The sequence below is a fragment of the Ambystoma mexicanum genome, chromosome 6q (genome assembly GCF_040938575.1).
Source record: "Ambystoma mexicanum isolate Mex_15411 chromosome 6q, UKY_AmexF1_1, whole genome shotgun sequence".
NCBI lineage: Eukaryota > Metazoa > Chordata > Amphibia > Caudata > Ambystomatidae > Ambystoma > Ambystoma mexicanum.
In genome coordinates, this window is record NC_090937.1 from 1,628,347,492 (window position 1) to 1,628,369,991 (window position 22,500).

Here is a 22,500-nt window from a genome sequence, read left to right on the forward strand (position 1 = left end):
TTGAACTTGCTGCCTCGTTCCACTCTTGCGCTAAATAGGAGAGGGTCCCAGCCCAGCCAACAAAATGTACTGTTCAATCAAACCAAACTTAAAACCAAGCTCCTTTTTTAAGGGGTCCCGGGGAAATGTTGGGCTGACCGGCAAGACCTCATGATGCAAACTGCTTCTGCGTCAAACGCAAGCTTTTTTCATTCCCAGCCAATGACTTATTCTTATTTCTAAGGGCCGCTCCATCAGATAGCCCAGACAGGCAGGCGTTGGTGGTATAGTGGTGAGCATAGCTGCCTTCCAAGCAGTTGACCCGGGTTCGATTCCCGGCCAACGCAGATCAAATCTTTAAATTGTTCAAAATGCATTTTTTGGAAATCAGACTCATGCTGAAAGCAAAGCTGACACACTTTTCGTGAAAATCAAAACCCCATCCAGGAAAGGTTCTTGCATCCTAGTTTCTGCAACTGTCTATCGGTGAGGGGATTGAAGCGAGCAGGGCTCCTGGCCCCTCCCCGACAAAGCCCTGACGAAGGCCTGACAAAGGCCTATTCGCCTTGCCCTGACGGGCCTTGGTCCCAGCAGGCCACCGAGCACAGCACCTCAGCCTATTAGAGTGAGGTTTCAGGATCTCTCTCATCCTGTAAACCAACATACTGAAGAAGGTGAAACGTGTGGCTGCGCTCCTCACATGCTGAAGCAGCAGCAGCCCTTTCCCTGAAGCAAAGTTCCTTCATTCCTCCCTCCCATAACCCTTAGCAGGGGATTTATGGTAATTGAGTTGAGTTTCCAAACTGGCCCTTCCTTCCTTCCTTCCCATATCTGCCAGCTCGAGAAGGCTTGTTTTGTTGCACCTGGGAAGTAAAGTATCTATTTGCGAGAGAGAGAGAATGAGAGAGAGAGACAGAGAGAGAGAGACAGAGAGAGAAGGGGAAGGGGTGTTGGCAGTTAGGGTGTGAGCTAGAGAAATGAGGCCTGTCTGCAAAAGGCCATGGGATGGGAGTGCGTGGTTGCAGGTTGTTTGGCTTTGTAAGGCCTACTGCCCGCTTCACTCGAAACTGGGTCTAGGGTTGTCGGTTTGTAGGCTGTAAAAGCCCAGAAAAGCTCTTGTTCTCCAACCAGCAGAGTGGCGCAGCGGAAGCGTGCTGGGCCCATAACCCAGAGGTCGATGGATCGAAACCATCCTCTGCTAACTTTTTTCAAATTATGTTTTTGTGTCATGGCATTAGGGCACAAAGAGCTGTAAGTGCCTGGATGCAATGTCATTCCTTGAACTTGCTGCCTCGTTCCACTCTTGCGCTAAATAGGAGAGGGTCCCAGCCCAGCCAACAAAATGTACTGTTCAATCAAACCAAACTTAAAACCAAGCTCCTTTTTTAAGGGGTCCCGGGGAAATGTTGGGCTGACCGGCAAGACCTCATGATGCGAACTGCTTCTGCGTCAAACGCAAGCTTTTTTCATTCCCAGCCAATGACTTATTCTTATTTCTAAGGGCCGCTCCATCAGATAGCCCAGACAGGCAGGCGTTGGTGGTATAGTGGTGAGCATAGCTGCCTTCCAAGCAGTTGACCCGGGTTCTATTCCCGGCCAACGCAGATCAAATCTTTAAATTGTTCAAAATGCATTTTTTGGAAATCAGACTCATGCTGAAAGCAAAGCTGACACACTTTTCGTGAAAATCAAAACCCCATCCAGGAAAGGTTCTTGCATCCTAGTTTCTGCAACTGTCTATCGGTGAGGGGATTGAAGCGAGCAGGGCTCCTGGCCCCTCCCCGACAAAGCCCTGACGAAGGCCTGACAAAGGCCTATTCGCCTTGCCCTGACGGGCCTTGGTCCCAGCAGGCCACCGAGCACAGCACCTCAGCCTATTAGAGTGAGGTTTCAGGATCTCTCTCATCCTGTAAACCAACATACTGAAGAAGGTGAAACGTGTGGCTGCGCTCCTCACATGCTGAAGCAGCAGCAGCCCTTTCCCTGAAGCAAAGTTCCTTCATTCCTCCCTCCCATAACCCTTAGCAGGGGATTTATGGTAATTGAGTTGAGTTTCCAAACTGGCCCTTCCTTCCTTCCTTCCTTCCCATATCTGCCAGCTCGAGAAGGCTTGTTTTGTTGCACCTGGGAAGTAAAGTATCTATTTGCGAGAGAGAGAGAATGAGAGAGAGAGACAGAGAGAGAGAGACAGAGAGAGAAGGGGAAGGGGTGTTGGCAGTTAGGGTGTGAGCTAGAGAAATGAGGCCTGTCTGCAAAAGGCCATGGGATGGGAGTGCGTGGTTGCAGGTTGTTTGGCTTTGTAAGGCCTACTGCCCGCTTCACTCGAAACTGGGTCTAGGGTTGTCGGTTTGTAGGCTGTAAAAGCCCAGAAAAGCTCTTGTTCTCCAACCAGCAGAGTGGCGCAGCGGAAGAGTGCTGGGCCCATAACCCAGAGGTCGATGGATCGAAACCATCCTCTGCTAACTTTTTTCAAATTATGTTTTTGTGTCATGGCATTAGGGCAGAAAGAGCTGTAAGTGCCTGGATGCAATGTCATTCCTTGAACTTGCTGCCTCGTTCCACTCTTGCGCTAAATAGGAGAGGGTCCCAGCCCAGCCAACAAAATGTACTGTTCAATCAAACCAAACTTAAAACCAAGCTCCTTTTTTAAGGGGTCCCGGGGAAATGTTGGGCTGACCGGCAAGACCTCATGATGCGAACTGCTTCTGCGTCAAACGCAAGCTTTTTTCATTCCCAGCCAATGACTTATTCTTATTTCTAAGGGCCTCTCCATCAGATAGCCCAGACAGGCAGGCGTTGGTGGTATAGTGGTGAGCATAGCTGCCTTCCAAGCAGTTGACCCGGGTTCGATTCCCGGCCAACGCAGATCAAATCTTTAAATTGTTCAAAATGCATTTTTTGGAAATCAGACTCATGCTGAAAGCAAAGCTGACACACTTTTCGTGAAAATCAAAACCCCATCCAGGAAAGGTTCTTGCATCCTAGTTTCTGCAACTGTCTATCGGTGAGGGGATTGAAGCGAGCAGGGCTCCTGGCCCCTCCCCGACAAAGCCCTGACGAAGGCCTGACAAAGGCCTATTCGCCTTGCCCTGACGGGCCTTGGTCCCAGCAGGCCACCGAGCACAGCACCTCAGCCTATTAGAGTGAGGTTTCAGGATCTCTCTCATCCTGTAAACCAACATACTGAAGAAGGTGAAACGTGTGGCTGCGCTCCTCACATGCTGAAGCAGCAGCAGCCCTTTCCCTGAAGCAAAGTTCCTTCATTCCTCCCTCCCATAACCCTTAGCAGGGGATTTATGGTAATTGAGTTGAGTTTCCAAACTGGCCCTTCCTTCCTTCCTTCCCATATCTGCCAGCTCGAGAAGGCTTGTTTTGTTGCACCTGGGAAGTAAAGTATCTATTTGCGAGAGAGAGAGAATGAGAGAGAGAGACAGAGAGAGAGAGACAGAGAGAGAAGGGGAAGGGGTGTTGGCAGTTAGGGTGTGAGCTAGAGAAATGAGGCCTGTCTGCAAAAGGCCATGGGATGGGAGTGCGTGGTTGCAGGTTGTTTGGCTTTGTAAGGCCTACTGCCCGCTTCACTCGAAACTGGGTCTAGGGTTGTCGGTTTGTAGGCTGTAAAAGCCCAGAAAAGCTCTTGTTCTCCAACCAGCAGAGTGGCGCAGCGGAAGCGTGCTGGGCCCATAACCCAGAGGTCGATGGATCGAAACCATCCTCTGCTAACTTTTTTCAAATTATGTTTTTGTGTCATGGCATTAGGGCACAAAGAGCTGTAAGTGCCTGGATGCAATGTCATTCCTTGAACTTGCTGCCTCGTTCCACTCTTGCGCTAAATAGGAGAGGGTCCCAGCCCAGCCAACAAAATGTACTGTTCAATCAAACCAAACTTAAAACCAAGCTCCTTTTTTAAGGGGTCCCGGGGAAATGTTGGGCTGACCGGCAAGACCTCATGATGCGAACTGCTTCTGCGTCAAACGCAAGCTTTTTTCATTCCCAGCCAATGACTTATTCTTATTTCTAAGGGCCGCTCCATCAGATAGCCCAGACAGGCAGGCGTTGGTGGTATAGTGGTGAGCATAGCTGCCTTCCAAGCAGTTGACCCGGGTTCGATTCCCGGCCAACGCAGATCAAATCTTTAAATTGTTCAAAATGCATTTTTTGGAAATCAGACTCATGCTGAAAGCAAAGCTGACACACTTTTCGTGAAAATCAAAACCCCATCCAGGAAAGGTTCTTGCATCCTAGTTTCTGCAACTGTCTATCGGTGAGGGGATTGAAGCGAGCAGGGCTCCTGGCCCCTCCCCGACAAAGCCCTGACGAAGGCCTGACAAAGGCCTATTCGCCTTGCCCTGACGGGCCTTGGTCCCAGCAGGCCACCGAGCACAGCACCTCAGCCTATTAGAGTGAGGTTTCAGGATCTCTCTCATCCTGTAAACCAACATACTGAAGAAGGTGAAACGTGTGGCTGCGCTCCTCACATGCTGAAGCAGCAGCAGCCCTTTCCCTGAAGCAAAGTTCCTTCATTCCTCCCTCCCATAACCCTTAGCAGGGGATTTATGGTAATTGAGTTGAGTTTCCAAACTGGCCCTTCCTTCCTTCCTTCCCATATCTGCCAGCTCGAGAAGGCTTGTTTTGTTGCACCTGGGAAGTAAAGTATCTATTTGCGAGAGAGAGAGAATGAGAGAGAGAGACAGAGAGAGAGAGACAGAGAGAGAAGGGGAAGGGGTGTTGGCAGTTAGGGTGTGAGCTAGAGAAATGAGGCCTGTCTGCAAAAGGCCATGGGATGGGAGTGCGTGGTTGCAGGTTGTTTGGCTTTGTAAGGCCTACTGCCCGCTTCACTCGAAACTGGGTCTAGGGTTGTCGGTTTGTAGGCTGTAAAAGCCCAGAAAAGCTCTTGTTCTCCAACCAGCAGAGTGGCGCAGCGGAAGCGTGCTGGGCCCATAACCCAGAGGTCGATGGATCGAAACCATCCTCTGCTAACTTTTTTCAAATTATGTTTTTGTGTCATGGCATTAGGGCACAAAGAGCTGTAAGTGCCTGGATGCAATGTCATTCCTTGAACTTGCTGCCTCGTTCCACTCTTGCGCTAAATAGGAGAGGGTCCCAGCCCAGCCAACAAAATGTACTGTTCAATCAAACCAAACTTAAAACCAAGCTCCTTTTTTAAGGGGTCCCGGGGAAATGTTGGGCTGACCGGCAAGACCTCATGATGCGAACTGCTTCTGCGTCAAACGCAAGCTTTTTTCATTCCCAGCCAATGACTTATTCTTATTTCTAAGGGCCGCTCCATCAGATAGCCCAGACAGGCAGGCGTTGGTGGTATAGGGGTGAGCATAGCTGCCTTCCAAGCAGTTGACCTGGGTTCGATTCCCTGCCAACGCAGATCAAATCTTTAAATTGTTCAAAATGCATTTTTTGGAAATCAGACTCATGCTGAAAGCAAAGCTGACACACTTTTCGTGAAAATCAAAACCCCATCCAGGAAAGGTTCTTGCATCCTAGTTTCTGCAACTGTCTATCGGTGAGGGGATTGAAGCGAGCAGGGCTCCTGGCCCCTCCCCGACAAAGCCCTGACGAAGGCCTGACAAAGGCCTATTCGCCTTGCCCTGACGGGCCTTGGTCCCAGCAGGCCACCGAGCACAGCACCTCAGCCTATTAGAGTGAGGTTTCAGGATCTCTCTCATCCTGTAAACCAACATACTGAAGAAGGTGAAACGTGTGGCTGCGCTCCTCACATGCTGAAGCAGCAGCAGCCCTTTCCCTGAAGCAAAGTTCCTTCATTCCTCCCTCCCATAACCCTTAGCAGGGGATTTATGGTAATTGAGTTGAGTTTCCAAACTGGCCCTTCCTTCCTTCCTTCCCATATCTGCCAGCTCGAGAAGGCTTGTTTTGTTGCACCTGGGAAGTAAAGTATCTATTTGCGAGAGAGAGAGAATGAGAGAGAGAGACAGAGAGAGAGAGACAGAGAGAGAAGGGGAAGGGGTGTTGGCAGTTAGGGTGTGAGCTAGAGAAATGAGGCCTGTCTGCAAAAGGCCATGGGATGGGAGTGCGTGGTTGCAGGTTGTTTGGCTTTGTAAGGCCTACTGCCCGCTTCACTCGAAACTGGGTCTAGGGTTGTCGGTTTGTAGGCTGTAAAAGCCCAGAAAAGCTCTTGTTCTCCAACCAGCAGAGTGGCGCAGCGGAAGCGTGCTGGGCCCATAACCCAGAGGTCGATGGATCGAAACCATCCTCTGCTAACTTTTTTCAAATTATGTTTTTGTGTCATGGCATTAGGGCACAAAGAGCTGTAAGTGCCTGGATGCAATGTCATTCCTTGAACTTGCTGCCTCGTTCCACTCTTGCGCTAAATAGGAGAGGGTCCCAGCCCAGCCAACAAAATGTACTGTTCAATCAAACCAAACTTAAAACCAAGCTCCTTTTTTAAGGGGTCCCGGGGAAATGTTGGGCTGACCGGCAAGACCTCATGATGCGAACTGCTTCTGCGTCAAACGCAAGCTTTTTTCATTCCCAGCCAATGACTTATTCTTATTTCTAAGGGCCGCTCCATCAGATAGCCCAGACAGGCAGGCGTTGGTGGTATAGTGGTGAGCATAGCTGCCTTCCAAGCAGTTGACCCGGGTTCTATTCCCGGCCAACGCAGATCAAATCTTTAAATTGTTCAAAATGCATTTTTTGGAAATCAGACTCATGCTGAAAGCAAAGCTGACACACTTTTCGTGAAAATCAAAACCCCATCCAGGAAAGGTTCTTGCATCCTAGTTTCTGCAACTGTCTATCGGTGAGGGGATTGAAGCGAGCAGGGCTCCTGGCCCCTCCCCGACAAAGCCCTGACGAAGGCCTGACAAAGGCCTATTCGCCTTGCCCTGACGGGCCTTGGTCCCAGCAGGCCACCGAGCACAGCACCTCAGCCTATTAGAGTGAGGTTTCAGGATCTCTCTCATCCTGTAAACCAACATACTGAAGAAGGTGAAACGTGTGGCTGCGCTCCTCACATGCTGAAGCAGCAGCAGCCCTTTCCCTGAAGCAAAGTTCCTTCATTCCTCCCTCCCATAACCCTTAGCAGGGGATTTATGGTAATTGAGTTGAGTTTCCAAACTGGCCCTTCCTTCCTTCCTTCCCATATCTGCCAGCTCGAGAAGGCTTGTTTTGTTGCACCTGGGAAGTAAAGTATCTATTTGCGAGAGAGAGAGAATGAGAGAGAGAGACAGAGAGAGAGAGACAGAGAGAGAAGGGGAAGGGGTGTTGGCAGTTAGGGTGTGAGCTAGAGAAATGAGGCCTGTCTGCAAAAGGCCATGGGATGGGAGTGCGTGGTTGCAGGTTGTTTGGCTTTGTAAGGCCTACTGCCCGCTTCACTCGAAACTGGGTCTAGGGTTGTCGGTTTGTAGGCTGTAAAAGCCCAGAAAAGCTCTTGTTCTCCAACCAGCAGAGTGGCGCAGCGGAAGCGTGCTGGGCCCATAACCCAGAGGTCGATGGATCGAAACCATCCTCTGCTAACTTTTTTCAAATTATGTTTTTGTGTCATGGCATTAGGGCACAAAGAGCTGTAAGTGCCTGGATGCAATGTCATTCCTTGAACTTGCTGCCTCGTTCCACTCTTGCGCTAAATAGGAGAGGGTCCCAGCCCAGCCAACAAAATGTACTGTTCAATCAAACCAAACTTAAAACCAAGCTCCTTTTTTAAGGGGTCCCGGGGAAATGTTGGGCTGACCGGCAAGACCTCATGATGCGAACTGCTTCTGCGTCAAACGCAAGCTTTTTTCATTCCCAGCCAATGACTTATTCTTATTTCTAAGGGCCGCTCCATCAGATAGCCCAGACAGGCAGGCGTTGGTGGTATAGTGGTGAGCATAGCTGCCTTCCAAGCAGTTGACCCGGGTTCGATTCCCGGCCAACGCAGATCAAATCTTTAAATTGTTCAAAATGCATTTTTTGGAAATCAGACTCATGCTGAAAGCAAAGCTGACACACTTTTCGTGAAAATCAAAACCCCATCCAGGAAAGGTTCTTGCATCCTAGTTTCTGCAACTGTCTATCGGTGAGGGGATTGAAGCGAGCAGGGCTCCTGGCCCCTCCCCGACAAAGCCCTGACGAAGGCCTGACAAAGGCCTATTCGCCTTGCCCTGACGGGCCTTGGTCCCAGCAGGCCACCGAGCACAGCACCTCAGCCTATTAGAGTGAGGTTTCAGGATCTCTCTCATCCTGTAAACCAACATACTGAAGAAGGTGAAACGTGTGGCTGCGCTCCTCACATGCTGAAGCAGCAGCAGCCCTTTCCCTGAAGCAAAGTTCCTTCATTCCTCCCTCCCATAACCCTTAGCAGGGGATTTATGGTAATTGAGTTGAGTTTCCAAACTGGCCCTTCCTTCCTTCCTTCCCATATCTGCCAGCTCGAGAAGGCTTGTTTTGTTGCACCTGGGAAGTAAAGTATCTATTTGCGAGAGAGAGAGAATGAGAGAGAGAGACAGAGAGAGAGAGACAGAGAGAGAAGGGGAAGGGGTGTTGGCAGTTAGGGTGTGAGCTAGAGAAATGAGGCCTGTCTGCAAAAGGCCATGGGATGGGAGTGCGTGGTTGCAGGTTGTTTGGCTTTGTAAGGCCTACTGCCCGCTTCACTCGAAACTGGGTCTAGGGTTGTCGGTTTGTAGGCTGTAAAAGCCCAGAAAAGCTCTTGTTCTCCAACCAGCAGAGTGGCGCAGCGGAAGCGTGCTGGGCCCATAACCCAGAGGTCGATGGATCGAAACCATCCTCTGCTAACTTTTTTCAAATTATGTTTTTGTGTCATGGCATTAGGGCACAAAGAGCTGTAAGTGCCTGGATGCAATGTCATTCCTTGAACTTGCTGCCTCGTTCCACTCTTGCGCTAAATAGGAGAGGGTCCCAGCCCAGCCAACAAAATGTACTGTTCAATCAAACCAAACTTAAAACCAAGCTCCTTTTTTAAGGGGTCCCGGGGAAATGTTGGGCTGACCGGCAAGACCTCATGATGCGAACTGCTTCTGCGTCAAACGCAAGCTTTTTTCATTCCCAGCCAATGACTTATTCTTATTTCTAAGGGCCGCTCCATCAGATAGCCCAGACAGGCAGGCGTTGGTGGTATAGTGGTGAGCATAGCTGCCTTCCAAGCAGTTGACCTGGGTTCGATTCCCTGCCAACGCAGATCAAATCTTTAAATTGTTCAAAATGCATTTTTTGGAAATCAGACTCATGCTGAAAGCAAAGCTGACACACTTTTCGTGAAAATCAAAACCCCATCCAGGAAAGGTTCTTGCATCCTAGTTTCTGCAACTGTCTATCGGTGAGGGGATTGAAGCGAGCAGGGCTCCTGGCCCCTCCCCGACAAAGCCCTGACGAAGGCCTGACAAAGGCCTATTCGCCTTGCCCTGACGGGCCTTGGTCCCAGCAGGCCACCGAGCACAGCACCTCAGCCTATTAGAGTGAGGTTTCAGGATCTCTCTCATCCTGTAAACCAACATACTGAAGAAGGTGAAACGTGTGGCTGCGCTCCTCACATGCTGAAGCAGCAGCAGCCCTTTCCCTGAAGCAAAGTTCCTTCATTCCTCCCTCCCATAACCCTTAGCAGGGGATTTATGGTAATTGAGTTGAGTTTCCAAACTGGCCCTTCCTTCCTTCCTTCCCATATCTGCCAGCTCGAGAAGGCTTGTTTTGTTGCACCTGGGAAGTAAAGTATCTATTTGCGAGAGAGAGAGAATGAGAGAGAGAGACAGAGAGAGAGAGACAGAGAGAGAAGGGGAAGGGGTGTTGGCAGTTAGGGTGTGAGCTAGAGAAATGAGGCCTGTCTGCAAAAGGCCATGGGATGGGAGTGCGTGGTTGCAGGTTGTTTGGCTTTGTAAGGCCTACTGCCCGCTTCACTCGAAACTGGGTCTAGGGTTGTCGGTTTGTAGGCTGTAAAAGCCCAGAAAAGCTCTTGTTCTCCAACCAGCAGAGTGGCGCAGCGGAAGCGTGCTGGGCCCATAACCCAGAGGTCGATGGATCGAAACCATCCTCTGCTAACTTTTTTCAAATTATGTTTTTGTGTCATGGCATTAGGGCACAAAGAGCTGTAAGTGCCTGGATGCAATGTCATTCCTTGAACTTGCTGCCTCGTTCCACTCTTGGGCTAAATAGGAGAGGGTCCCAGCCCAGCCAACAAAATGTACTGTTCAATCAAACCAAACTTAAAACCAAGCTCCTTTTTTAAGGGGTCCCGGGGAAATGTTGGGCTGACCGGCAAGACCTCATGATGCGAACTGCTTCTGCGTCAAACGCAAGCTTTTTTCATTCCCAGCCAATGACTTATTCTTATTTCTAAGGGCCGCTCCATCAGATAGCCCAGACAGGCAGGCGTTGGTGGTATAGTGGTGAGCATAGCTGCCTTCCAAGCAGTTGACCCGGGTTCTATTCCCGGCCAACGCAGATCAAATCTTTAAATTGTTCAAAATGCATTTTTTGGAAATCAGACTCATGCTGAAAGCAAAGCTGACACACTTTTCGTGAAAATCAAAACCCCATCCAGGAAAGGTTCTTGCATCCTAGTTTCTGCAACTGTCTATCGGTGAGGGGATTGAAGCGAGCAGGGCTCCTGGCCCCTCCCCGACAAAGCCCTGACGAAGGCCTGACAAAGGCCTATTCGCCTTGCCCTGACGGGCCTTGGTCCCAGCAGGCCACCGAGCACAGCACCTCAGCCTATTAGAGTGAGGTTTCAGGATCTCTCTCATCCTGTAAACCAACATACTGAAGAAGGTGAAACGTGTGGCTGCGCTCCTCACATGCTGAAGCAGCAGCAGCCCTTTCCCTGAAGCAAAGTTCCTTCATTCCTCCCTCCCATAACCCTTAGCAGGGGATTTATGGTAATTGAGTTGAGTTTCCAAACTGGCCCTTCCTTCCTTCCTTCCCATATCTGCCAGCTCGAGAAGGCTTGTTTTGTTGCACCTGGGAAGTAAAGTATCTATTTGCGAGAGAGAGAGAATGAGAGAGAGAGACAGAGAGAGAGAGACAGAGAGAGAAGGGGAAGGGGTGTTGGCAGTTAGGGTGTGAGCTAGAGAAATGAGGCCTGTCTGCAAAAGGCCATGGGATGGGAGTGCGTGGTTGCAGGTTGTTTGGCTTTGTAAGGCCTACTGCCCGCTTCACTCGAAACTGGGTCTAGGGTTGTCGGTTTGTAGGCTGTAAAAGCCCAGAAAAGCTCTTGTTCTCCAACCAGCAGAGTGGCGCAGCGGAAGCGTGCTGGGCCCATAACCCAGAGGTCGATGGATCGAAACCATCCTCTGCTAACTTTTTTCAAATTATGTTTTTGTGTCATGGCATTAGGGCACAAAGAGCTGTAAGTGCCTGGATGCAATGTCATTCCTTGAACTTGCTGCCTCGTTCCACTCTTGCGCTAAATAGGAGAGGGTCCCAGCCCAGCCAACAAAATGTACTGTTCAATCAAACCAAACTTAAAACCAAGCTCCTTTTTTAAGGGGTCCCGGGGAAATGTTGGGCTGACCGGCAAGACCTCATGATGCGAACTGCTTCTGCGTCAAACGCAAGCTTTTTTCATTCCCAGCCAATGACTTATTCTTATTTCTAAGGGCCGCTCCATCAGATAGCCCAGACAGGCAGGCGTTGGTGGTATAGTGGTGAGCATAGCTGCCTTCCAAGCAGTTGACCTGGGTTCGATTCCCTGCCAACGCAGATCAAATCTTTAAATTGTTCAAAATGCATTTTTTGGAAATCAGACTCATGCTGAAAGCAAAGCTGACACACTTTTCGTGAAAATCAAAACCCCATCCAGGAAAGGTTCTTGCATCCTAGTTTCTGCAACTGTCTATCGGTGAGGGCATTGAAGCGAGCAGGGCTCCTGGCCCCTCCCCGACAAAGCCCTGACGAAGGCCTGACAAAGGCCTATTCGCCTTGCCCTGACGGGCCTTGGTCCCAGCAGGCCACCGAGCACAGCACCTCAGCCTATTAGAGTGAGGTTTCAGGATCTCTCTCATCCTGTAAACCAACATACTGAAGAAGGTGAAACGTGTGGCTGCGCTCCTCACATGCTGAAGCAGCAGCAGCCCTTTCCCTGAAGCAAAGTTCCTTCATTCCTCCCTCCCATAACCCTTAGCAGGGGATTTATGGTAATTGAGTTGAGTTTCCAAACTGGCCCTTCCTTCCTTCCTTCCCATATCTGCCAGCTCGAGAAGGCTTGTTTTGTTGCACCTGGGAAGTAAAGTATCTATTTGCGAGAGAGAGAGAATGAGAGAGAGAGACAGAGAGAGAGAGACAGAGAGAGAAGGGGAAGGGGTGTTGGCAGTTAGGGTGTGAGCTAGAGAAATGAGGCCTGTCTGCAAAAGGCCATGGGATGGGAGTGCGTGGTTGCAGGTTGTTTGGCTTTGTAAGGCCTACTGCCCGCTTCACTCGAAACTGGGTCTAGGGTTGTCGGTTTGTAGGCTGTAAAAGCCCAGAAAAGCTCTTGTTCTCCAACCAGCAGAGTGGCGCAGCGGAAGCGTGCTGGGCCCATAACCCAGAGGTCGATGGATCGAAACCATCCTCTGCTAACTTTTTTCAAATTATGTTTTTGTGTCATGGCATTAGGGCACAAAGAGCTGTAAGTGCCTGGATGCAATGTCATTCCTTGAACTTGCTGCCTCGTTCCACTCTTGCGCTAAATAGGAGAGGGTCCCAGCCCAGCCAACAAAATGTACTGTTCAATCAAACCAAACTTAAAACCAAGCTCCTTTTTTAAGGGGTCCCGGGGAAATGTTGGGCTGACCGGCAAGACCTCATGATGCGAACTGCTTCTGCGTCAAACGCAAGCTTTTTTCATTCCCAGCCAATGACTTATTCTTATTTCTAAGGGCCGCTCCATCAGATAGCCCAGACAGGCAGGCGTTGGTGGTATAGTGGTGAGCATAGCTGCCTTCCAAGCAGTTGACCCGGGTTCTATTCCCGGCCAACGCAGATCAAATCTTTAAATTGTTCAAAATGCATTTTTTGGAAATCAGACTCATGCTGAAAGCAAAGCTGACACACTTTTCGTGAAAATCAAAACCCCATCCAGGAAAGGTTCTTGCATCCTAGTTTCTGCAACTGTCTATCGGTGAGGGGATTGAAGCGAGCAGGGCTCCTGGCCCCTCCCCGACAAAGCCCTGACGAAGGCCTGACAAAGGCCTATTCGCCTTGCCCTGACGGGCCTTGGTCCCAGCAGGCCACCGAGCACAGCACCTCAGCCTATTAGAGTGAGGTTTCAGGATCTCTCTCATCCTGTAAACCAACATACTGAAGAAGGTGAAACGTGTGGCTGCGCTCCTCACATGCTGAAGCAGCAGCAGCCCTTTCCCTGAAGCAAAGTTCCTTCATTCCTCCCTCCCATAACCCTTAGCAGGGGATTTATGGTAATTGAGTTGAGTTTCCAAACTGGCCCTTCCTTCCTTCCTTCCCATATCTGCCAGCTCGAGAAGGCTTGTTTTGTTGCACCTGGGAAGTAAAGTATCTATTTGCGAGAGAGAGAGAATGAGAGAGAGAGACAGAGAGAGAGAGACAGAGAGAGAAGGGGAAGGGGTGTTGGCAGTTAGGGTGTGAGCTAGAGAAATGAGGCCTGTCTGCAAAAGGCCATGGGATGGGAGTGCGTGGTTGCAGGTTGTTTGGCTTTGTAAGGCCTACTGCCCGCTTCACTCGAAACTGGGTCTAGGGTTGTCGGTTTGTAGGCTGTAAAAGCCCAGAAAAGCTCTTGTTCTCCAACCAGCAGAGTGGCGCAGCGGAAGAGTGCTGGGCCCATAACCCAGAGGTCGATGGATCGAAACCATCCTCTGCTAACTTTTTTCAAATTATGTTTTTGTGTCATGGCATTAGGGCAGAAAGAGCTGTAAGTGCCTGGATGCAATGTCATTCCTTGAACTTGCTGCCTCGTTCCACTCTTGCGCTAAATAGGAGAGGGTCCCAGCCCAGCCAACAAAATGTACTGTTCAATCAAACCAAACTTAAAACCAAGCTCCTTTTTTAAGGGGTCCCGGGGAAATGTTGGGCTGACCGGCAAGACCTCATGATGCGAACTGCTTCTGCGTCAAACGCAAGCTTTTTTCATTCCCAGCCAATGACTTATTCTTATTTCTAAGGGCCGCTCCATCAGATAGCCCAGACAGGCAGGCGTTGGTGGTATAGTGGTGAGCATAGCTGCCTTCCAAGCAGTTGACCCGGGTTCGATTCCCGGCCAACGCAGATCAAATCTTTAAATTGTTCAAAATGCATTTTTTGGAAATCAGACTCATGCTGAAAGCAAAGCTGACACACTTTTCGTGAAAATCAAAACCCCATCCAGGAAAGGTTCTTGCATCCTAGTTTCTGCAACTGTCTATCGGTGAGGGGATTGAAGCGAGCAGGGCTCCTGGCCCCTCCCCGACAAAGCCCTGACGAAGGCCTGACAAAGGCCTATTCGCCTTGCCCTGACGGGCCTTGGTCCCAGCAGGCCACCGAGCACAGCACCTCAGCCTATTAGAGTGAGGTTTCAGGATCTCTCTCATCCTGTAAACCAACATACTGAAGAAGGTGAAACGTGTGGCTGCGCTCCTCACATGCTGAAGCAGCAGCAGCCCTTTCCCTGAAGCAAAGTTCCTTCATTCCTCCCTCCCATAACCCTTAGCAGGGGATTTATGGTAATTGAGTTGAGTTTCCAAACTGGCCCTTCCTTCCTTCCTTCCCATATCTGCCAGCTCGAGAAGGCTTGTTTTGTTGCACCTGGGAAGTAAAGTATCTATTTGCGAGAGAGAGAGAATGAGAGAGAGAGACAGAGAGAGAGAGACAGAGAGAGAAGGGGAAGGGGTGTTGGCAGTTAGGGTGTGAGCTAGAGAAATGAGGCCTGTCTGCAAAAGGCCATGGGATGGGAGTGCGTGGTTGCAGGTTGTTTGGCTTTGTAAGGCCTACTGCCCGCTTCACTCGAAACTGGGTCTAGGGTTGTCGGTTTGTAGGCTGTAAAAGCCCAGAAAAGCTCTTGTTCTCCAACCAGCAGAGTGGCGCAGCGGAAGCGTGCTGGGCCCATAACCCAGAGGTCGATGGATCGAAACCATCCTCTGCTAACTTTTTTCAAATTATGTTTTTGTGTCATGGCATTAGGGCACAAAGAGCTGTAAGTGCCTGGATGCAATGTCATTCCTTGAACTTGCTGCCTCGTTCCACTCTTGCGCTAAATAGGAGAGGGTCCCAGCCCAGCCAACAAAATGTACTGTTCAATCAAACCAAACTTAAAACCAAGCTCCTTTTTTAAGGGGTCCCGGGGAAATGTTGGGCTGACCGGCAAGACCTCATGATGCGAACTGCTTCTGCGTCAAACGCAAGCTTTTTTCATTCCCAGCCAATGACTTATTCTTATTTCTAAGGGCCGCTCCATCAGATAGCCCAGACAGGCAGGCGTTGGTGGTATAGTGGTGAGCATAGCTGCCTTCCAAGCAGTTGACCCGGGTTCGATTCCCGGCCAACGCAGATCAAATCTTTAAATTGTTCAAAATGCATTTTTTGGAAATCAGACTCATGCTGAAAGCAAAGCTGACACACTTTTCGTGAAAATCAAAACCCCATCCAGGAAAGGTTCTTGCATCCTAGTTTCTGCAACTGTCTATCGGTGAGGGGATTGAAGCGAGCAGGGCTCCTGGCCCCTCCCCGACAAAGCCCTGACGAAGGCCTGACAAAGGCCTATTCGCCTTGCCCTGACGGGCCTTGGTCCCAGCAGGCCACCGAGCACAGCACCTCAGCCTATTAGAGTGAGGTTTCAGGATCTCTCTCATCCTGTAAACCAACATACTGAAGAAGGTGAAACGTGTGGCTGCGCTCCTCACATGCTGAAGCAGCAGCAGCCCTTTCCCTGAAGCAAAGTTCCTTCATTCCTCCCTCCCATAACCCTTAGCAGGGGATTTATGGTAATTGAGTTGAGTTTCCAAACTGGCCCTTCCTTCCTTCCTTCCCATATCTGCCAGCTCGAGAAGGCTTGTTTTGTTGCACCTGGGAAGTAAAGTATCTATTTGCGAGAGAGAGAGAATGAGAGAGAGAGACAGAGAGAGAGAGACAGAGAGAGAAGGGGAAGGGGTGTTGGCAGTTAGGGTGTGAGCTAGAGAAATGAGGCCTGTCTGCAAAAGGCCATGGGATGGGAGTGCGTGGTTGCAGGTTGTTTGGCTTTGTAAGGCCTACTGCCCGCTTCACTCGAAACTGGGTCTAGGGTTGTCGGTTTGTAGGCTGTAAAAGCCCAGAAAAGCTCTTGTTCTCCAACCAGCAGAGTGGCGCAGCGGAAGCGTGCTGGGCCCATAACCCAGAGGTCGATGGATCGAAACCATCCTCTGCTAACTTTTTTCAAATTATGTTTTTGTGTCATGGCATTAGGGCACAAAGAGCTGTAAGTGCCTGGATGCAATGTCATTCCTTGAACTTGCTGCCTCGTTCCACTCTTGCGCTAAATAGGAGAGGGTCCCAGCCCAGCCAACAAAATGTACTGTTCAATCAAACCAAACTTAAAACCAAGCTCCTTTTTTAAGGGGTCCCGGGGAAATGTTGGGCTGACCGGCAAGACCTCATGATGCGAACTGCTTCTGCGTCAAACGCAAGCTTTTTTCATTCCCAGCCAATGACTTATTCTTATTTCTAAGGGCCGCTCCATCAGATAGCCCAGACAGGCAGGCGTTGGTGGTATAGGGGTGAGCATAGCTGCCTTCCAAGCAGTTGACCTGGGTTCGATTCCCTGCCAACGCAGATCAAATCTTTAAATTGTTCAAAATGCATTTTTTGGAAATCAGACTCATGCTGAAAGCAAAGCTGACACACTTTTCGTGAAAATCAAAACCCCATCCAGGAAAGGTTCTTGCATCCTAGTTTCTGCAACTGTCTATCGGTGAGGGGATTGAAGCGAGCAGGGCTCCTGGCCCCTCCCCGACAAAGCCCTGACGAAGGCCTGACAAAGGCCTATTCGCCTTGCCCTGACGGGCCTTGGTCCCAGCAGGCCACCGAGCACAGCACCTCAGCCTATTAGAGTGAGGTTTCAGGATCTCTCTCATCCTGTAAACCAACATACTGAAGAAGGTGAAACGTGTGGCTGCGCTCCTCACATGCTGAAGCAGCAGCAGCCCTTTCCCTGAAGCAAAGTTCCTTCATTCCTCCCTCCCATAACCCTTAGCAGGGGATTTATGGTAATTGAGTTGAGTTTCCAAACTGGCCCTTCCTTCCTTCCTTCCCATATCTGCCAGCTCGAGAAGGCTTGTTTTGTTGCACCTGGGAAGTAAAGTATCTATTTGCGAGAGAGAGAGAATGAGAGAGAGAGACAGAGAGAGAGAGACAGAGAGAGAAGGGGAAGGGGTGTTGGCAGTTAGGGTGTGAGCTAGAGAAATGAGGCCTGTCTGCAAAAGGCCATGGGATGGGAGTGCGTGGTTGCAGGTTGTTTGGCTTTGTAAGGCCTACTGCCCGCTTCACTCGAAACTGGGTCTAGGGTTGTCGGTTTGTAGGCTGTAAAAGCCCAGAAAAGCTCTTGTTCTCCAACCAGCAGAGTGGCGCAGCGGAAGCGTGCTGGGCCCATAACCCAGAGGTCGATGGATCGAAACCATCCTCTGCTAACTTTTTTCAAATTATGTTTTTGTGTCATGGCATTAGGGCACAAAGAGCTGTAAGTGCCTGGATGCAATGTCATTCCTTGAACTTGCTGCCTCGTTCCACTCTTGCGCTAAATAGGAGAGGGTCCCAGCCCAGCCAACAAAATGTACTGTTCAATCAAACCAAACTTAAAACCAAGCTCCTTTTTTAAGGGGTCCCGGGGAAATGTTGGGCTGACCGGCAAGACCTCATGATGCGAACTGCTTCTGCGTCAAACGCAAGCTTTTTTCATTCCCAGCCAATGACTTATTCTTATTTCTAAGGGCCGCTCCATCAGATAGCCCAGACAGGCAGGCGTTGGTGGTATAGTGGTGAGCATAGCTGCCTTCCAAGCAGTTGACCCGGGTTCTATTCCCGGCCAACGCAGATCAAATCTTTAAATTGTTCAAAATGCATTTTTTGGAAATCAGACTCATGCTGAAAGCAAAGCTGACACACTTTTCGTGAAAATCAAAACCCCATCCAGGAAAGGTTCTTGCATCCTAGTTTCTGCAACTGTCTATCGGTGAGGGGATTGAAGCGAGCAGGGCTCCTGGCCCCTCCCCGACAAAGCCCTGACGAAGGCCTGACAAAGGCCTATTCGCCTTGCCCTGACGGGCCTTGGTCCCAGCAGGCCACCGAGCACAGCACCTCAGCCTATTAGAGTGAGGTTTCAGGATCTCTCTCATCCTGTAAACCAACATACTGAAGAAGGTGAAACGTGTGGCTGCGCTCCTCACATGCTGAAGCAGCAGCAGCCCTTTCCCTGAAGCAAAGTTCCTTCATTCCTCCCTCCCATAACCCTTAGCAGGGGATTTATGGTAATTGAGTTGAGTTTCCAAACTGGCCCTTCCTTCCTTCCTTCCCATATCTGCCAGCTCGAGAAGGCTTGTTTTGTTGCACCTGGGAAGTAAAGTATCTATTTGCGAGAGAGAGAGAATGAGAGAGAGAGACAGAGAGAGAGAGACAGAGAGAGAAGGGGAAGGGGTGTTGGCAGTTAGGGTGTGAGCTAGAGAAATGAGGCCTGTCTGCAAAAGGCCATGGGATGGGAGTGCGTGGTTGCAGGTTGTTTGGCTTTGTAAGGCCTACTGCCCGCTTCACTCGAAACTGGGTCTAGGGTTGTCGGTTTGTAGGCTGTAAAAGCCCAGAAAAGCTCTTGTTCTCCAACCAGCAGAGTGGCGCAGCGGAAGCGTGCTGGGCCCATAACCCAGAGGTCGATGGATCGAAACCATCCTCTGCTAACTTTTTTCAAATTATGTTTTTGTGTCATGGCATTAGGGCACAAAGAGCTGTAAGTGCCTGGATGCAATGTCATTCCTTGAACTTGCTGCCTCGTTCCACTCTTGCGCTAAATAGGAGAGGGTCCCAGCCCAGCCAACAAAATGTACTGTTCAATCAAACCAAACTTAAAACCAAGCTCCTTTTTTAAGGGGTCCCGGGGAAATGTTGGGCTGACCGGCAAGACCTCATGATGCGAACTGCTTCTGCGTCAAACGCAAGCTTTTTTCATTCCCAGCCAATGACTTATTCTTATTTCTAAGGGCCGCTCCATCAGATAGCCCAGACAGGCAGGCGTTGGTGGTATAGTGGTGAGCATAGCTGCCTTCCAAGCAGTTGACCCGGGTTCGATTCCCGGCCAACGCAGATCAAATCTTTAAATTGTTCAAAATGCATTTTTTGGAAATCAGACTCATGCTGAAAGCAAAGCTGACACACTTTTCGTGAAAATCAAAACCCCATCCAGGAAAGGTTCTTGCATCCTAGTTTCTGCAACTGTCTATCGGTGAGGGGATTGAAGCGAGCAGGGCTCCTGGCCCCTCCCCGACAAAGCCCTGACGAAGGCCTGACAAAGGCCTATTCGCCTTGCCCTGACGGGCCTTGGTCCCAGCAGGCCACCGAGCACAGCACCTCAGCCTATTAGAGTGAGGTTTCAGGATCTCTCTCATCCTGTAAACCAACATACTGAAGAAGGTGAAACGTGTGGCTGCGCTCCTCACATGCTGAAGCAGCAGCAGCCCTTTCCCTGAAGCAAAGTTCCTTCATTCCTCCCTCCCATAACCCTTAGCAGGGGATTTATGGTAATTGAGTTGAGTTTCCAAACTGGCCCTTCCTTCCTTCCTTCCCATATCTGCCAGCTCGAGAAGGCTTGTTTTGTTGCACCTGGGAAGTAAAGTATCTATTTGCGAGAGAGAGAGAATGAGAGAGAGAGACAGAGAGAGAGAGACAGAGAGAGAAGGGGAAGGGGTGTTGGCAGTTAGGGTGTGAGCTAGAGAAATGAGGCCTGTCTGCAAAAGGCCATGGGATGGGAGTGCGTGGTTGCAGGTTGTTTGGCTTTGTAAGGCCTACTGCCCGCTTCACTCGAAACTGGGTCTAGGGTTGTCGGTTTGTAGGCTGTAAAAGCCCAGAAAAGCTCTTGTTCTCCAACCAGCAGAGTGGCGCAGCGGAAGCGTGCTGGGCCCATAACCCAGAGGTCGATGGATCGAAACCATCCTCTGCTAACTTTTTTCAAATTATGTTTTTGTGTCATGGCATTAGGGCACAAAGAGCTGTAAGTGCCTGGATGCAATGTCATTCCTTGAACTTGCTGCCTCGTTCCACTCTTGCGCTAAATAGGAGAGGGTCCCAGCCCAGCCAACAAAATGTACTGTTCAATCAAACCAAACTTAAAACCAAGCTCCTTTTTTAAGGGGTCCCGGGGAAATGTTGGGCTGACCGGCAAGACCTCATGATGCGAACTGCTTCTGCGTCAAACGCAAGCTTTTTTCATTCCCAGCCAATGACTTATTCTTATTTCTAAGGGCCGCTCCATCAGATAGCCCAGACAGGCAGGCGTTGGTGGTATAGTGGTGAGCATAGCTGCCTTCCAAGCAGTTGACCTGGGTTCGATTCCCTGCCAACGCAGATCAAATCTTTAAATTGTTCAAAATGCATTTTTTGGAAATCAGACTCATGCTGAAAGCAAAGCTGACACACTTTTCGTGAAAATCAAAACCCCATCCAGGAAAGGTTCTTGCATCCTAGTTTCTGCAACTGTCTATCGGTGAGGGGATTGAAGCGAGCAGGGCTCCTGGCCCCTCCCCGACAAAGCCCTGACGAAGGCCTGACAAAGGCCTATTCGCCTTGCCCTGACGGGCCTTGGTCCCAGCAGGCCACCGAGCACAGCACCTCAGCCTATTAGAGTGAGGTTTCAGGATCTCTCTCATCCTGTAAACCAACATACTGAAGAAGGTGAAACGTGTGGCTGCGCTCCTCACATGCTGAAGCAGCAGCAGCCCTTTCCCTGAAGCAAAGTTCCTTCATTCCTCCCTCCCATAACCCTTAGCAGGGGATTTATGGTAATTGAGTTGAGTTTCCAAACTGGCCCTTCCTTCCTTCCTTCCCATATCTGCCAGCTCGAGAAGGCTTGTTTTGTTGCACCTGGGAAGTAAAGTATCTATTTGCGAGAGAGAGAGAATGAGAGAGAGAGACAGAGAGAGAGAGACAGAGAGAGAAGGGGAAGGGGTGTTGGCAGTTAGGGTGTGAGCTAGAGAAATGAGGCCTGTCTGCAAAAGGCCATGGGATGGGAGTGCGTGGTTGCAGGTTGTTTGGCTTTGTAAGGCCTACTGCCCGCTTCACTCGAAACTGGGTCTAGGGTTGTCGGTTTGTAGGCTGTAAAAGCCCAGAAAAGCTCTTGTTCTCCAACCAGCAGAGTGGCGCAGCGGAAGCGTGCTGGGCCCATAACCCAGAGGTCGATGGATCGAAACCATCCTCTGCTAACTTTTTTCAAATTATGTTTTTGTGTCATGGCATTAGGGCACAAAGAGCTGTAAGTGCCTGGATGCAATGTCATTCCTTGAACTTGCTGCCTCGTTCCACTCTTGGGCTAAATAGGAGAGGGTCCCAGCCCAGCCAACAAAATGTACTGTTCAATCAAACCAAACTTAAAACCAAGCTCCTTTTTTAAGGGGTCCCGGGGAAATGTTGGGCTGACCGGCAAGACCTCATGATGCGAACTGCTTCTGCGTCAAACGCAAGCTTTTTTCATTCCCAGCCAATGACTTATTCTTATTTCTAAGGGCCGCTCCATCAGATAGCCCAGACAGGCAGGCGTTGGTGGTATAGTGGTGAGCATAGCTGCCTTCCAAGCAGTTGACCCGGGTTCTATTCCCGGCCAACGCAGATCAAATCTTTAAATTGTTCAAAATGCATTTTTTGGAAATCAGACTCATGCTGAAAGCAAAGCTGACACACTTTTCGTGAAAATCAAAACCCCATCCAGGAAAGGTTCTTGCATCCTAGTTTCTGCAACTGTCTATCGGTGAGGGGATTGAAGCGAGCAGGGCTCCTGGCCCCTCCCCGACAAAGCCCTGACGAAGGCCTGACAAAGGCCTATTCGCCTTGCCCTGACGGGCCTTGGTCCCAGCAGGCCACCGAGCACAGCACCTCAGCCTATTAGAGTGAGGTTTCAGGATCTCTCTCATCCTGTAAACCAACATACTGAAGAAGGTGAAACGTGTGGCTGCGCTCCTCACATGCTGAAGCAGCAGCAGCCCTTTCCCTGAAGCAAAGTTCCTTCATTCCTCCCTCCCATAACCCTTAGCAGGGGATTTATGGTAATTGAGTTGAGTTTCCAAACTGGCCCTTCCTTCCTTCCTTCCCATATCTGCCAGCTCGAGAAGGCTTGTTTTGTTGCACCTGGGAAGTAAAGTATCTATTTGCGAGAGAGAGAGAATGAGAGAGAGAGACAGAGAGAGAGAGACAGAGAGAGAAGGGGAAGGGGTGTTGGCAGTTAGGGTGTGAGCTAGAGAAATGAGGCCTGTCTGCAAAAGGCCATGGGATGGGAGTGCGTGGTTGCAGGTTGTTTGGCTTTGTAAGGCCTACTGCCCGCTTCACTCGAAACTGGGTCTAGGGTTGTCGGTTTGTAGGCTGTAAAAGCCCAGAAAAGCTCTTGTTCTCCAACCAGCAGAGTGGCGCAGCGGA

At 50.1% G+C, this 22,500-nt stretch overlaps 7 non-coding genes across 7 annotated transcripts; all 7 read left to right on the forward strand.

The window, feature by feature from the left end:
- Positions 1-254: 254 nt before the first annotated feature.
- Positions 255-326, forward strand: TRNAG-UCC (transfer RNA glycine (anticodon UCC)). The gene has a single exon. It is a non-coding gene; the product is annotated as a tRNA-Gly (tRNA).
- A 2,446-nt stretch (positions 327-2,772) lies between these two features.
- Positions 2,773-2,844, forward strand: TRNAG-UCC (transfer RNA glycine (anticodon UCC)). Its single transcript has one exon. It is a non-coding gene; the product is annotated as a tRNA-Gly (tRNA).
- Positions 2,845-4,029: 1,185 nt separating this feature from the next.
- On the forward strand, positions 4,030-4,101 carry TRNAG-UCC (transfer RNA glycine (anticodon UCC)). The gene has a single exon. It is a non-coding gene; the product is annotated as a tRNA-Gly (tRNA).
- Positions 4,102-7,800: 3,699 nt separating this feature from the next.
- Positions 7,801-7,872, forward strand: TRNAG-UCC (transfer RNA glycine (anticodon UCC)). The gene has a single exon. It is a non-coding gene; the product is annotated as a tRNA-Gly (tRNA).
- Positions 7,873-14,085: 6,213 nt separating this feature from the next.
- On the forward strand, positions 14,086-14,157 carry TRNAG-UCC (transfer RNA glycine (anticodon UCC)). The gene has a single exon. It is a non-coding gene; the product is annotated as a tRNA-Gly (tRNA).
- Positions 14,158-15,342: 1,185 nt separating this feature from the next.
- TRNAG-UCC (transfer RNA glycine (anticodon UCC)) lies at positions 15,343-15,414 on the forward strand. The gene has a single exon. It is a non-coding gene; the product is annotated as a tRNA-Gly (tRNA).
- A 3,699-nt stretch (positions 15,415-19,113) lies between these two features.
- TRNAG-UCC (transfer RNA glycine (anticodon UCC)) lies at positions 19,114-19,185 on the forward strand. The gene has a single exon. It is a non-coding gene; the product is annotated as a tRNA-Gly (tRNA).
- The last annotated feature ends 3,315 nt before the right edge of the window (positions 19,186-22,500 follow it).